The 14,030-nt window shown below is 45.1% G+C and overlaps 1 long non-coding RNA gene across 3 annotated transcripts in view; it reads right to left on the bottom strand.

Moving 5' to 3' along the window:
- Positions 1 to 11,624, bottom strand: part of LOC103790413 (uncharacterized) — a 46,081-nt gene extending 34,457 nt beyond the window's left edge. For 2 of the 3 annotated variants that reach the window (XR_008474225.2, XR_008474222.2), the window contains exons 1-3: positions 11,532 to 11,624; positions 3,545 to 3,648; positions 207 to 2,857 (exon numbers count right to left, since the gene is read on the bottom strand). This is a non-coding gene — a long non-coding RNA (uncharacterized LOC103790413). The remainder of the gene's footprint in view (positions 1 to 206; positions 2,858 to 3,544; positions 3,649 to 11,531) is intronic. The other variant, XR_008474223.2, reaches the window with a different exon arrangement.
- Positions 11,625 to 14,030: the final 2,406 nt, after the last annotated feature.

The raw sequence follows: 14,030 nt of genomic DNA, 5'->3' as shown, positions 1-14,030 counted from the left end.
ACTTCTTTTCATTTCACTTTAATTTACCCTTTATTTGGGACTAGAAAGGCGTTTATAAAACATGGTTTCTGCCCTCCATAGTTTCTGATAGTCTAGTGGGAAAGACAGACATGTACCTAAGTAGTTCTAATATAGGGCAGCTTGTATTAATAGTTTTAATAAAGGCAAATAATTTTTGGAGAGTGAAAGAATTACTTGAATCTTACCTGATGAGATATTTTTCCATAAATGCAAAACAGTTTGCAATGGGGAGTAGATCTGAGTCAGGGTGGGTGATCAGTATCTTAATAATTAATAAGGACTTCATCTGGAATATAAATGAAATACGAAAATGTGAACTGATAGCCATCAGTTTTTCTGGTAGAGGTTGAGGTAGCTGAAAGGTCAGAACAGTTGGATAAATTGTAATTTAGACAAGCAGTTTTTCAAAGTGCAGTTTTGACTCATTAATAGATCATTAAATCAGTAAGTTGGTCAAATATTTTTAAAAATTAAAATGAAGAGAAACTATCAATGCACACAGGTAGTAAGGTTATTATTTTGTGAAACATATTTATACTTTAGATACAGTTACATGTCTACACATACTTATGATGTAAAATGTGTTTCTTACCATGGGATCACAGTAAAGATAGTCAATGACTGTTTTACTACCTCTGAAATTGGACAACACTGCTGGGTTGAGGTCTGGAGTCTGCTGCTTTCCTCTTATATGACCTTAGGCGAGTTGCATAAGCCACTCTGTTAAGTTTTCTCATCTGTAACGTAGTGATATTTATCATTTCTGTCCTGTAGAGTTTTTATGTAGATTAAATTAGTCAATCCATGTAAAACACTTAGAATAGTGCATGTCACAGAGTAGAAGACACTTAAAAATGAACTGTTATAATTTGTGGAAGACTCAAGGGAAAAGAGAAATGGCAATTAGACACACACTAGAGGCCACTCTGCTGTGCTTTGTATATAAATTATGTAATTCCTCCCACAACTTTATAGAGTAGGACTACTATACTCATTTTTACAGTAAGTAAATTAAGACACAGATAGGAGAAGTGATTTGTGCAGTTACAGAACAGGGAACAGGTAGAGAAATGGTTCATACCCAGATAGCTGTGACTCTACATTCTGCTGTACCCATATTGTCTTAGAGATAACTAATGGGAGTGGCATGAGTTCAAAGCCGTAGCATAGTACGGTGGGTCTGAGAACTTGAATTAGACCTATTCAGCAATGTCTGTTGAATATCTTTCTTGTGTTAGGAATTGTTCTGGGTCCTAGCCCCCATAGAGCTTACATATTGCTGGGGAAGAAGAGACTATAAACAAGTAACCTAACAAACTCATCTCAGCTAATCACCTAGATAAGAGGAGATGATATAAGCTAGGGGAGAGAAAAGGACTTTCTGAAAAAGTATCTTCTGAAGAAAGACCAGATTGATTCGAAGGAGCCAGCCCAATGCATGGCTGAGGGTATAGAAAGGCTGAAGTCCTGAGGCAGGAATGAGCTCTGGAATTTCAAGGCGTAGGAAAAAGCTGGTGAGGCTGGAGCAGAGTAAATGAGAGGCTTTGGAGCTGCAAGGCAGGCAATAGCAAGGTCACGTAGATCCTCAGAAGTTCCATAAAGAGTGTGTAGTTTGTCATAAGTGTAATGTGAAGAGAGTTCTACACAACTGAGTGACAAGATCTGATTTCTGTTTTTAAAGGGTCACTGGGCCAAGTACAGTGACTCAGGCCTGTAGTCCCGGCACTTCGGGAGGTGGGGGTGAGCAGATCACTTGAGGCCAGGAATTGGAGACCGGCCTGGCCAACATGGTAAAACCATGTTCATTTGTCTACTAAAAATACAAAAACAAAAAGAACAACTAGCTGGACATGGTGGTGCACATCTGTAATCCCAGCCACTCAGGAGTCTGAGGCATGAGAATCCCTTGAACCCAGGAGGTGGGGGTTGCAGTGAGCCAAGATTGTACCACTGTACTCCAGCCTGGGTGACAGAGCAAGACTCTGTCTCAAAAATAAAATAAAGGGTCACTGTGGCTGCCAGTAGAGAATTGCAGGGGAGACAAGAGAAGAATCAGACTAGTGAGAAGGCTGGCACAGGAGCCCAAGTGAGAAATGACAGTGGCTTAGCCTAGAGTGGGTGGGGAAGGACAGATTAACTCAGGATATAGTTTGGGAGTATAACGGACAGGAATTGCTGAGGAATGGGATGTGGAGAACAAAAGAAAAAGAATCAAGAATGACTCCGTTTTTCCTGGCACAGTGGCTCACATCTGTAATCCCAGCAGTTTGGGAGGCCAACGCCGGTGGATTGCTTGAGCCCAGGAGTTCGAGACCAACTTGGGCAACATGGTGAAACCCCATCTCCATCAAAGAAAAGGAAAAAGAATGACTCCGCTTTTTTTGGCTTGGGAAACTGGGTAGTAGATAGAGGTGCCATGGCCTGAGATTGCCGACTAAAGTATGAAACCTCACGGAAGAAAACTCAGGGATTCTGTTTTAGACTGGCTAAACTTGAAATCCCAATAACAGGTGAGCCCCTGGGCAAGACACACCTCTCTGCTGTTGGTCAAGAAGTTCCAGCCGGGAGCGGTGGCTCACGCCTATGATCCCAGCGCTTTGGGAGGCCGAGGTTGGTGGATCATGAGGTCAAGAGATGGAGACCATCCTGGTCAACATGGTGAAACCCCGTCTCTACTAAAAATACAAAAAATTAGCTGGGCATGGTGGCGCACGTCTGTAGTCCCAGCTACTCGGGAGGCTGAGGAAGGATAATTGCTTGAACACAGGAGGCGGAGGTTGCGGTGAGCCGAGTTCGTGCCATTGCACTCCAGGCTGGGTAACGAGTGAAACTCCGTCTAAAAAAAAGAAAAAAGTTTCCTTTCCATTCTTAGAAGTCTGTGGTTCCTTGAGATTCTAAGTTCAGGTCAGTGTTTGCTAACATTCCATCTATCCTCAGCGCATGTGCACACCTGTAGATCCAGTTACTCAAGCTGTGCATTGAACTGTGAAATTAAGGGATGGTCTCCTTTTTAATTCTTCAAGCTCCTTAGGAAAAGAATTTTTAAAACCTTGCATCTGCATTTGTTTAAGATTGACATCAAGCAGCTGAATGTTCTGGGATATAAAAATCATACCATAACCTGACCATTGGAAATCCTAGGGCAAGAAATGGGAAGTGTCTGCTTAAAGGAGACTGATCAAAAATACATTTGGCATCATTCAGAGAAGGGTAATGTGAGAAGACATCACCGATACAGTCAGGAGGTTTAAAGACTTAGCAAATGGGTTCCTGCGAGGGGTGCTTTTGCTATCTTCAAGGATCGAAGTGAACTAAAGGCAGCTGGGTCCAGGCAGTGGAATGAAAGATAACAACCTTCTATTTTTCTTGGGGCTGGTGGATTTTTGAAGTAGACTTACATTATATTTATCAAAAGAATTTCTTGGTTTAAAGGACAAACTACTATAATCATTATGGATTTTATTCATCCCTCAGAAGAATGAATATTTTAGAAATATTTATTCAAGCATTTCCAAGTACTTACTATGTGTTTTGGGTGCAAACTTGAGGAAGTCTCTCCACCGAAGCTCACAGTAGCTAATTACAGTAGGATCTGACAAATGATCCAACAGCTGTGAGCACAGTATTCTGGAAAATACAAATGAAAGATTCGGTGGTTTTGCTTGGGGGAAGGCAAAAGAGAGATTTAGCAGGATAACATTTTGAGCTGGGCCTTAGAGAAAGAGTAGTTCCTTAAGGTAAACTGGAAATAGACCTAGAGATAGAAGCACAGTCTTGGTGTACTCAAGTAATTCAGCATGGCTGGAACACAGGTTATGTCTAGGGCTTTGACAAAAAAGAAAGTGAGTGAGGTGTTCTGAAAATGCATTGTAACTGGGCCTTGAAGGTCGTGCCAAGGGGTTTAGCGTTTGTTCTGCAGGCAGAGGGAAGGCATCAAGGCTGTTTTTGCAAGGCAGTGACATGAGAAAATAAAAACTACCCACAGCCTCTCAACAGTTTTTCTGCCATGAGCTCCTTTAGCAATCTGGCAAATTCTGTGGACCCTTCTAGGAATTTATATATATATATATATAAAGTACAATATTATATATATAAAGTACTATATATATACATATATAGTGTATATAGATCTATATACACTATATATGTGTGTATATATATATATATATATTGTACTTTAGGTTCTGGGGTGCATGTGCAGATCATACAGGATTGTTGCATAGGTACATACATGGCAATGTGGTTTGCTGCCTCCATTCCCCGTCACCTATATCTGGAATTTCTCCCCATGTTATCCCTCCCCAACCTCCCTACCCCCACTGTCCCTCCCCAGTCCCCCCCACCAACAGACCACAGTGTGTGATGCTCCCCCCCTGCGTCCATGTGTTCTCATTGTTCAACACACACATGGTGATAACATGTGGTGTTTGATTTTCTGTTCTTGCGTCAGTTTGCTGATAATGATGGTTTCCAAATTTATCCATGTCACTACAAAGGACACAAACTCATCATTTTTTATGGCTGCATAGTTTTCCATGGTGTATATATACGTGCCATATTTTCCTTGTCCAGTCTATCTTCGATGGGCATTTGGGTTGGTTCCAGGTCTTTGCTATTGTAAACAGTGCTTCAATGAACACATGGTATGCAAGTGTCTTTATAATAGAACAATTTATAATCCTTTGGATATATACCCAGTAAAGGGATTGCTGGATCAAATGGAATTTCTATGTCTAGGTCCTTGAGGAATCGCCACACTATCTTCCACAATGGTCGAACTAATTTACACTCCCACCAACAGTGTAAAAGTGTTCCTATTTCTCCACATCCTCTCCAGCATCTGTTGTCCCCAGATTTTTTAATGATTGCCATTCTAACTGGCATGAGATGGTATCTCAATGTGGTTTTGATTTGCATTTCTCTAATGACCAGTGATGATGAGCATTTTTTCATATGTTGGCCTTATGTATGTCTTCTTTTGCAAAGTGTCTGTTCGTGTCCTTTGCCCACTTTTGAATGGGTTTGTTGTTTTCCTGTAAATCTGTTTTAGTTCTTTGTAGATTCTGGATATAAGCCCTTTGTCAGATGGGTAGATTGCAAAATTTTTTTCTCATTCTGTTGGTTGTCGATTCACTCTAATGATTGTTTCTTTTGCTGTGCAGAAGCTCTGGAGTTTAATTAGATCTTATTTGTCTATTTTGGCTTTTGGTGCCAGTGCTTTTGGTGTTTTGGTCATGAAGTCCTTGCCTATGCCTATGTCCTGAATGGTTTTGCCTCCAGATGTATTAAAGACTTAAACATAAGGCCTTTTAGGAATGTTTTTAAGTGAATAAAATACAAATAAAATTACAAAGGAAATCCACTATATTAAAATATACCTATCAAAATATTAACAATGTGTTATGTAGGAATATCTGTGGTTCTTGATAAAGCATTAAATAACATGATCTAGCTCTAATAATGACCATAATTTTAAAGTAATAGTGACTATAATATTTCAACATCTGTAGTGGCTATAATATAGTATGAAAATATCTGTGATCTTGTTGGTGGCAAAGTCACAGGTCCTGCCAGTACTACTGGGACTTGTGCCAATGTTTCTAATCAAAAGAAATGCAAATGTTCAATGAGAGGTTTGTGAAAATCAAAATGTTAATTCTCCCCCATTCATTATTGTGGTCCTTAGCATAAATACTGAATCCAAGGCAGTACAGAGATAGACTGGTTAGGAAACTTTTAAAATAGCCAGGAAGGAAGGTAAGAAGAGCATGCAGTCAGGAGCTGGGTACAGTGGCTCACAACTATAATCCCAGCACTTTGGGAGGCCAAGGCAGGAGGACTGCATGAGCTCACAAGTTCAAGACCAGACTGGAAAACATGGTGAGACCTCATCTCTATAAAAGAATTTTTTTTAATTAAAAAAAATGAGGCGTGGTGGCATGTACCTGTAGTCCCAGTTACCCAGGAGGCTGAGGCAGGAGTATCACTTGAACCTGGGAGGTGAAGGTTGCAGCGAGCTGAGATAATACCACTGCACTCCAGCCTGGGCAACAGAGCAAGACTCAGTCTCAAAAAACATATAGATTAGCCAGGCATGATAGTGCTCCCAGCTACTTGGGAGGCTGAGGTGGGAGGATCACTAGAGTCCAGGAGGTCGAGGCTCAGTGAGCCATGTTCACACCATTACACTCCAGCTTGGGTGACAACACAAGACTCTGTCTCAAAGGAAAAAAAATGAAGAAGAAGAACATCCAGTGGGGGTGGAGCAAAGGAGGAGATCAGAGACTTTGGGAGTTTCACTTGGTTTCTCCCAAACCTCAGTGAGGAATTCTTCAAGGAGGAATTTTAGGTAACAGTGTAAATACCCTGCAGGAAGCTTTCCATGTGTAGTCTGCTTTCTTTACTTGGTTCAACTAACGTGCATTACCCTCTGGAGCAGGCAGTAGGAATACAGGAAAACAGATATGATTCTTGATTTCATGGAGCCTCATATCTAGCAGAAGAAACGTGATTTAACAAACTAAGTAGATGTGATGTGGCTGCCTTATGGTATCAAATGTGGGAAAAGAGAGTGGCTTGTGGCAGCATAGTGGCAGTAGTGGCATTGTCAGCATGGTGGGCAACTATTTTTTCAGATGATGGGGTCAAGGAAGAAGGCCCCTTCAAGGAAGTGACACTTAACACGAGAAACCTGTAGGACTTAGAGAGAGTCAGGAAAAGAGCACAAAAGCCAGCTTTCGATGGTGATTTAGCGGAGCTGAAAGAACACCAGGGAGCTAGAGCCAGGAAATATAGGGGAAGAACGGCAAGAGATAGACAGGAGTGAGGCCACGTGTGGTCTTATTACCCAGCCCAAGGATCTGGGACATTCTCCTCAGTGCAGGGGGAAATCACTGAAGGGTTCGGCAAGGGAAGTGATACCATCTAGTTTGTGGTTTAAAAAAAATTATTCTGACTACTCTGTGAAGCACTGAAATAGTGAGCTAAATTGTGGCCGTGGCTATAATCCCTCCGGAGGTGGTGGTATCGTGGACTAAGGCTGTAGCAGTGAAGAATGATGTGGGGAAGAGGATGGAATACAACCATTTTGGTGGTAGAAGGAACAAGATGAGTGACGGGTGAGAGGGAGGCGGGAGGGAGAGAGCATTTCCAGGGATCTCGTGCTTCAAACAGATGGTGCGGGCACCAGTTACTGAGACGGAACAACTAGAAGAGGAGCAGACTGGGGCAGGGGAATGGCCGGAAATCAGAGAGGCTTGTGGGAATGTTCATTTGAGATGCAAGTGTTAAGTCATCAGAGGTAGGTGTTAAGTAAGCATTTATATTGACAGTTCTAGAGCTTAAAAGGTGGGCCTGGACTTGGAATGACATTTACCAAAGACTTCCAAGGAGGCTTTTTTTATTAGCACTTTTCTCCCAGATCCTGGCACTGCTCTGCAGGCAGACAGTCAAACCCCACCAACTGCTGCCACCCCTGGCTAAAGATTTCAGTTTTATTCTTTGCCCTACTGCTAACTTTTTTGGTGTTGAGACAGGGTCTCATTTTGTTGCCCAGGCTGGTGTGCAGTGGTGTGATCATGGCTCACTACAGCCTTGAACTCCTGGGCTCAAGAGATCCTCCCACCTCAGTCTCACAAGCAGTTAGGACTACAGGTGTGCACTACCCTGCTAATTTTTCCATGTTTTATAGAGACAGGGTCTCACTATGTTGCCCAGGATGGTATCGAACTCCCGGGCTCGAGCAATCTACCTACCTCAACTTCCCAAAGTGTTGGGATGACAGGCGTGAGTCACTATACTTTACTGCTAACTTTCACTATTCTTTCATCCTGCCCTTGGCATCAGAACAGCATCTGGACCCAAGTGAGACTTTTCCATTGGCTTGAATCAGGCAGTTTCTCTAAAGATGTACAGAATATTTAAACTTACAAGGGTCTGCAGGAGGAGCTTAGCAACCGTAAAGGGGATGCTACACACAGAGGCTTATAATGAAATAATATGTTTATCTTGGCTGATTTTATGGCATATGTGATGGGGATATTTACTGGTTGTTTCTTAGAACTAGATGAAAACAATAGGACAGACCAAATGAAATTACAGCAACAAAACAGGCTAACAAATAGAGAAAAGATATAGATTATAGAAAATTGTAAATTGTGATCATGCAAAGCGAGGTCTCACTCTAGCCTGAACACTGGTGACCCACAGCTAAATGAGGCCAAGATTAATCATGCCTCGATCTTATACATAAGCCAAAGGGTCTTTTCTAAAGATCATGCCTATTAAAACAGCAAAGACTTTTCTGCAAGATATATCATAATGAGCTCCAGGCATTTAATGAGAGACAAGTGCTACAGTTGAAAGTGGTAACCTTCAGCATCGAATCTGAAAATGAAGTGCGCTGCTTGCTCTGCAAAATGAGGCCCCAATTCAGTCTGCTTAGGTGAAGAGGAGCCTCACATTTGCAGATACTCTGTTGCAAGCAAACCTTAAATCTTCTGGGAAAGGGGAAAGGCTTTTGTTTTGTTTTCATTTTTCTAATTAGGTAAGGATTATACATGCAAGGAGCAAGCAGCTGACTCCAGGCTGCAGGCCCAGTAGCTTCCAAAGGCGGTAAAGTGGGCAGGCATGGTGGCTCACGCCTGTAATCCCAGCACTTTGGGAGACTGAGCTGGGTGGATCGCTTGAGTTCAGGAGTTCAAGACAGGCCTGGCCAATATGGCGAACCCCATCTCTGCTAAAAATACAAAAGTTAGCCAGATGTGAAGGCACATGCCTGTAATCCCAGCTACTCAGGAGGCTGAGGCAAGAGAATTGCTTGAACTTGGGAAGCAGAGGCTGCAGTGAGCTGAGACTGCACCATTGCACTCCAGCATGACTCCGTCTCAAAAAAAAAAAAGGCAGTCAAGTGGAAAATAGCATCAAGGAACAACCAGTCTAAGGCGTTTGATAATCCCAAAAGCCTCTGGAAGAATGTTCAGCACTCTAAGGCCAGGGGACCTCAGCTTCCATCTCTGTCACAATGGCTGCCTCAGATAAGGGCAGTTGCCTGGCCATTTTTCATTGCAGCATGAAAGAAAAGTGTCATACCCCCACCATTCCTTGTTTTTCATCCCCTAGAAGCCCCTCAGCCAAGGACTTGTGTAAAGTTGTGTCTGCCCCTACTGTGATCTGCAGTGGGAAATGCTGGATGCATGTCCTGACCCTCCCTCCCCCACTGAAGCCCTCACGAACCGTACGTGGCTGCTCTGCAGACAGGATACTGCCTCACGTCCTGAACCTCGCCACAAATTCCTGCCCCACTGGCTGCTTCTGGCTTCCTCTTGCAATCCCAGGAGACAGAGGACTGTAGGGGAGGAAGGGAGCTAACATGGTCTCCCAGGCAGAAACTCTCTGGGAGGCCAGAGCCTCAGCTTGCTTGCCTGGGTCTGCCTTTCTGGGTTGGAGGGGGGTGCCTCCCTCCTCCCTCCAAATGTCCCTGTCTTAAACCCATACAGCACAAAACAAGCCAGTTCACTGTGTTCTTGGATATAAATATTGATTCTAGGTGATGTTAACATTCTGCTCATAAAAAAAATGTAACATATTTCTCCCACACCATATTAGACTGATGTGTTGTTTGGCCAAGAGAAGTACAGATTGCTGGCTTCTGTGAGAAAATGTGGACATTTAAATGCATGCAGCTTTCAGAAGTCTAGGGAGCAGCCTCAGAACAGCAACCAGGCCTCTGGGTTGGCTTCAGCTCTGCCCTCATCCACCCAGTTTCTCCTTTCCCCCTCCATTGTTTGCACATGGCCTTGGTATTTCTAATCACTTGTAATTTAAGAAAATGCTTTCTTGGAATTATATCTTGTTTCTCAAGGACCTGTTAATGTGGGGCATTTGCTTTCTTCAGGAGGGCGGGGAAGGTCACGACCAAACATTTTTAGTTTTCTTCCCCTGGGGAAAAGATCTGGGAGGTCCTTCCCTCCTGTTTTCTTATTCCCCTTCCCTCCACGTCGTCGGAGGGAAGCGCAAAGGCTTCAGACCAGAGGTGTTCCCACTGAGCACTCCGCCCAGGCTGGACCAAGCCCAGGACTCAGATGTGTTGGCCGCCCTGGCAAGGCAAATTCCCCACATTCCACAAGTGCTCTTGAGGGGGAAATAGAGCTAATGAGAAAGTGGAATTCTTGATGTGTATGCGTGCTCACTCGGGTGCCAATTCATCTGACACAGACAGATCCCTAGCCCTATTTCGCAAGAGTGATAGAGCCCATTTCCAGATGTGCGGGAGGCGGCCTCGGACCCAGTGCTGGTAGGGGAGCCGGCGCCCTCTGCTGTCCCGGCCAGGAAGCACCTCAATGGTGGGCGAGAACCTGGGGTTCCTGAAAGCTGGCAGCTCTGTTACAATCCATAGCCGGCCCTCGCGGGCGTGCAAGGGGTCTGCAGCTCCTTGCTGTTCAAATGGTGAGACTGCGAGGGGCTGGATTCCCTCCTTCTAGCTGGCTCTCTTTATGTTTTGTGGCTCTCAATGAGCCAGAAGTGAAGAGGATTTCCAATAAAACCCCAGCCTCTCACAGCATCTGCTGGTCCCGTTCCTGAGAAGGTGAGGAACAGTGGCACTGTCTCTGGCCTGTGAACCTGGCCAGCAGGCCCAGGCAAGGCAAGACAATGAGGGCAGCTTGCCCAAGAGGAGGCCTCCAGCTGATTAGTAGCCCTCGGGCCGTACCCTTGCCTGAGAATGCGGCTTCTGGAGGCCTGGCTGGCTCTGAGGCTTCCCGCCAAGTGTGAGCTGCAGCTGCTCCCACTCAGGCATACTGGCATCTCCAAGGGCCACAGAGCTGGCACAGCCAGGAGACTGGCTCAACTTACAAGCTTAGACAGAGCTACCACCCCCTCTGCCCTGCTGCCTGCCAAGACAGCAGCACAGCAGTGGGTCCGGGGCCAGGGCCAGACTTGCTGCAGGAGAAAGAGATATTGAGAGAGAGAGAGAGAGAGAGAGAGAGAGAGAGAGAGAGAGAGAGAGTGTGTGTGTGTGTGTGTGTGTGTGTGTGTGTGTTGGCGAAAGGTGGGTGGAGATACTGGGGGATGTGAGGGGGGTGGCTCATGAACTATACTTCTTGGATAGCCTTTCAGTTCTGCAAAAAGGCAGAAAACAATCAGTTTTTGTTTTCTAGAAGATTTTTAATTTTTTTTTTTTGTAAAACAATCTCTTCCCTGCTGGGAGAAGAAAAACCCAACCCGCCAAACAACCCCCTAAAAACAATGCCCTTCTCTCCCTGGGACCAATTTTCAGGCTGCACAGCAGTCCTGACAAGGTCAGCAAGCTGGAGCTGTAAGTGGAAGATCTTTATCTATGTGGGAAGTAGGAAAATCATTTGACTGATAAAAGGAAATACAATAAATAGCATCTGAATTCCTGGCTGCATTCCCCCAGGCCCCTCGTCTGCTGGAGAAAGTGCGTGGGCCAGGGATACATGTGCTGCTCCAGCATGTTTAAAAATAGCATGCAGCACACAGCCCTTTCTTACCTTCTAGAAAGACTTCATTACCGGATCCTCAGCCCTGAGCCTGCAGGAGCTGCTGCTGGCGCTTTCTTCTCCCTGCGCTGGATTTTTCTCTTTGGAAGCATGAAGGCAGTGCACGTGACACATTTTACTCACGGGCCAGCTCTGCTCAGCTAGTTTCAATCTAGGCACGTCTGGAGCTCACGTTGAAAGTCCATTGTATTTAATGGGGTGTTAACTCTGTTTATTCTCTGGGACTTGTGCAGTAATTTTACACTCTGCAAAACTAGCAACTTGAACCTGAAGTGATATTCCTCTTTCTCCATGCCCATCCCCGTGGGCTGCAGTCCCCGGGCACCTCTGGCCCTGCCTCCCAGAGTTCCTGTAGCTCAGGTTGCCATAGTTCTGCGTGCAGTGGGAGATGAGAACTCTGGAGTTCACACCCAGTTCTGCCTCGTCTTAGCACTGGTGCAACCTGAAGCAGATCTCTTCAGCTCCTGGAGACGTTCAGATCTAAAATCCTGACATGTAGGGACCTTCCAGGGTCCTCATTGCTGAAACATCACCTGGACCTTGGCATTCCTCCTCAGAGCCAGGCCTTCCCTCCTGCATAAAACCTCTCAGAGCTGAGTCTCCCTTGCTGGAGTTCCTGATCTCTCTTTCCAACTCCCTCAGGCCTTCTCCATCTGGCGTCCTGCAGAATCCTCAACTCAATTTGTCTAAAATTAAATATATATTCTCCCTAAACCCACATTTTCTCCAGTATCTGTCAGCTCAGCAAATAATGCCACTGCTCTCTGAAGCTGGAGAGCCTGGAGTCCTTCTACACACCTCTCCCCAGCTCTTTACCCTGCTCCCAGCCCTCACATCTCTCATTCACAGAATCCCACCCAGCTCAGCCCGGGAATCCGCCTAACAGCTGGCCCTTCTCACCACCACCAGGGCAGGCCTTTGTGGGGTCTTCAGCATTCAGCTCTCCCTGACTCTCCTCATAGCCCATTGCTTTGTTTTTCCCCTTTTTCACTATTAACTAGTTCTGTAATCGCCTTTTAACTGGCCTCAGTATCCCCAGTCTCATTTGTCCCCTCCTGACTCCCCACTGCCAGTTTATCCGGCACACCACTACAAAAGCAACCCTTCTAAAATGCATGATTCGTCTTGCAAATATCACTCTTTTTTTTTTTTTTAGAGAGTCTCTGTCGCACAGGCTGGAGTACAATGGTATGATCTCGGCTCACTGCAACCTCTGCCTCCCGCGTTGAAGCCATTCTCCTGCCTTAGCCTCCCTAGTAGCTGGGACTACAGGCTCATGCCACAATGCCCAGCTAATTTTTCTATTTTTAGTAGAGACGGGGTTTCACCATGTTGGCTATGCTGGTCTTGAACTCCAGACCTCAAGTGATCCACCCTCCTCGGCCTCCCAAAGTACTGGAATTACAGGCATCAGCCACCGTGCCTGGTCATGTCACTCTATTTTAAATGAGATCATAGTTGTGGTAGTTGCTTTTACTTTTAAGCCTTACAAAACTTCTATACAATAAGAGTTAATAGCATTTAACAGATGAAACTAAGACTTAGCTCGATTAAAGGACCGAAGGCCACATAGCTATTACACTTTGCAGAACCAGAATTTGAACTCAGGTGTGCCTTCTGCTGCAAAACCCGTGTTCGAAAGTATTTAAGGTAGGTGGCTACCTCGATACCTGGCACAGAGGAGGTGGATCAATGTTATTTATATTCCTTATATTTCCCCCTTTTTATAAACTTCAGTCTCCATCAGGGTGCAAAGGCCTATCCCATGGTGGGTGGCATATGTCTCCTAATGCATGTCCTGTTACTGTGTGGCCCATTAGGCCACATAAGACCACACAAATCCTCCTTGTTCTTTTTTTTTTTTTTCTTTTGAGACAGAGTCTTGCTCTGTTGCCCAGGCTAGAGTGCAGTGGTGCAATCTCAGCTCACTGCAACCTCCACCTCCTGGGTTCAAGTGATTCTCCTGCCTCAGCCTCCTGAGTAAGCTGGGATTACAGGTGCCTGCCACTGCGCCCAGCTAATTTTTGTATTTTTAGTAGAGACGGGGTTTCGCCATCTCGGCTAGGCTAATCTCGAACTCTTGACTCGTGATCCACCTGCCTCGGCCTCCTGAAGTGCTGGGATTACAGGCATGAGCCACAGCGCCTGGCCAATCCCTGTTCTTTTTCAACTTTCCTTTTGAAATCCTCTTTCCTACTGCTTGGCAAGGCTTTTCTTACCTTGTCCTTCCTGCTCTGCAAGCCCGGGTCAGATAGCACCACCCTGTGATCCCCAAACTCAGAATTCATGACTCCAGCATTCCTCTTGCCAGCACCACTTGTCACATATGTCTATTCTGATATGGATCATATTGGCGTGTGGCTATTGAGGCCGGTCTGTTCTCATCTTTGTATTTCCAAGCCTGGCACTGTGCCTGGGACAAAGTAAGCACTCAATAGAAGTAGGTTGAGTTTGGTTCAATCCTGCATCCTTCCCTATGACTAATGCTTC

This window comes from Callithrix jacchus, chromosome 8 (assembly GCF_049354715.1).
Source record: "Callithrix jacchus isolate 240 chromosome 8, calJac240_pri, whole genome shotgun sequence".
In the NCBI taxonomy this organism is placed as follows: Eukaryota; Metazoa; Chordata; class Mammalia; order Primates; family Cebidae; genus Callithrix; species Callithrix jacchus.
Note: the sequence above shows the minus strand (reverse complement) of the source record. Positions and strands in the feature narration are given on the sequence as shown.